We start from the raw sequence: 2,301 nt of genomic DNA, 5'->3' as shown, positions 1-2,301 counted from the left end.
GGGGCGGGGTGGGGTGGGGGGAGAAAACTAATTCAACAAAGCATCTAGCAACTGGAGATAATGAGCTGCAACCTGCTTACTGCAACAATATTGAACATCTTGCTCACTCTCCTGCTTATTTTACATCATTTTTAATTATCCAATTTGCACACAGCCACATAAAACTAATTTATTTGGTGTAGAATGTTTTTGCGAGGTTTCTTGTAGTTCAGTGGTAGTGTCCGTATGTCCGAGCCAGAAGATCTGAGTTCAAGTCCCATCTGCTTCTGCTTCACAGGTGTGTAATAACATCTCTGAACAGGCTGATTAGACAATATCTATAACATGGTTGCACATTTTCTGGTCCAACGAAGACCAACTCCCTCCCAGTTAGAGAGATGCAGCTGTACAGCAGATCCATAGTTTTACATTTTCAACAGTCAGATAATTAGAATTAGAATTTTTTTTATTATCAAGTGTATTCAAATACAGTGATACAGGAGTACAGTGAAAAGCGTACAAAGTCACTATGCCTGGCACTATCTTAGGTACAAAGATACCTAGGTACAAAATCTTAGGTATAAAGTAGAAAAGTAAAGAAATAAAGTTAAAAGTTCAAAATTACAGTCCTTCTTAACAGTTAAGCCATGGGCCTGGAATAAGTCCAACACCAGCAGGAAGCAGTTGCTCAAGGTGGAACCCTGTCTGCGCTGGGCCCAGTCTTTCCTGGGCTCCATCTCCTCTGCGATGTGGAGCAGAGTATATCACTTTGCTTTCATTGTATGTTTGAATCCAGCACTTTAACCTATTCTGGCTGACTACAGTTGCACACAATTTTTCTAACCAATCTGTTTTAGAAATGTTATTGTACAGCTCCAGAGCCAATAGGATTTGAACCCAGCTTTCCTATCTGACAGGTAAAGACATTACTTTTGCACCACAACAGCACCACATACAAATATTAATGTACTATTTGAACATTACATATAAGCTTCGTAGGTGATCAAAGCAAGGGATGTTCTGCATTGGGTCATCCACAGAATGCACCTTGGTGACTTTTTGTTGTTAGGTCCATTCAGCTCTGCAAGTTTAATCAGTTTTGAAGTCTCACTGCCAAAGTCAATTGTTCAAGGCCCAAAAGGATAGTGTGATTTTAAGGAATGTTGCAGAACAATCATTTTTGTTACTAGAATTCCTGGACAGTGGCAGAAGCATGACAAATAGATAAGAGTGTTGAGCGACAACTTGGATACAGAGTGAGCATCAAATACATTGATAAAATGGTCAAACTGCAATACTCAGTTTCAAAGAAGGTTAAGGGAGAAATTTGGAATAAAAGAAGGGAGCATGGAGAATGAGATTAAGCAGAGATAGCCAGGACTATCACGTTGGACTCAATAGGGAAATGACAGGGAAATAAAGATATTTAATGGTTGTTTCAGAGCGTTGACATCGGAGCAATCAGCTCAATAGCCTCTCTTTATGCTAGACATTTCTGATTCCACATCAGAAATTCAAGCACACACAGCACATGATTTTCAACATGTAGATTAATGATGAAAAATTGTAGATGGCTCACACTGAAATATATGGCAAGCTTTTTTTTTTGTCTATCTATGCTCACTGTATCCTTATGGCAGATACCTGAAGCCTTACATGGAACAAGGTAAGAACCTCAGGCACCAATAATTGATCCCATCAGTAAGAACATAAATGAGCAGAAGTAGGACACTTGGTCCTTTAATTCCTGACTTTTTCATAGGGTCGTGGATAAACTCCCACCTGAACACCTTCCTACACTTTAGCTCTATCCTTTGATTTCCTTCATATCTACATTTTTTTTCATTCAAAGAATTTGGGGGTCACTGGCTGGACCAACATTTATTGACCATCCCTAGTTGATCTTGAAGGTGGTGGTGAGCTGTCTTCTTCAACTGCTATAGTTCTTATGGTGTAGGTAAACCAACAGTGTTGTTAGGGAGGGAGTTCTAATTTGAGGTCAACCTGACTAATAGAAGGTGTAGTCAATGTTGTGATTTATCAGGCTGACCTTGCTCAGGGTCTATTGATATCCAGTCTGGCTAACTCATGGGCTACCAGGGTGGACTGTCTTTGCGGGAAACTTTTGTCACTAGAATTGAACATTGTTCTCACATTCAGTGCTGTTGCTGCAGCTTCGCCCCAGTCTTTCTGTTTGCAATCACAACTTTGTGTCCCAGTGGATGTACTATAGATTTCCAGAAGGCATTTGATAAGGTGTCACATCAAAGGTTATTGTGGAAAATAAAAGCTCGTGGTGTTGGTGGTAACATATTGGCATAG

This window comes from Rhincodon typus, chromosome 21 (genome assembly GCF_021869965.1).
Source record: "Rhincodon typus isolate 14 chromosome 21, sRhiTyp1.1, whole genome shotgun sequence".
NCBI classification, from domain to species: Eukaryota; Metazoa; Chordata; class Chondrichthyes; order Orectolobiformes; family Rhincodontidae; genus Rhincodon; species Rhincodon typus.
This window is presented reverse-complemented; position numbering follows the sequence as displayed.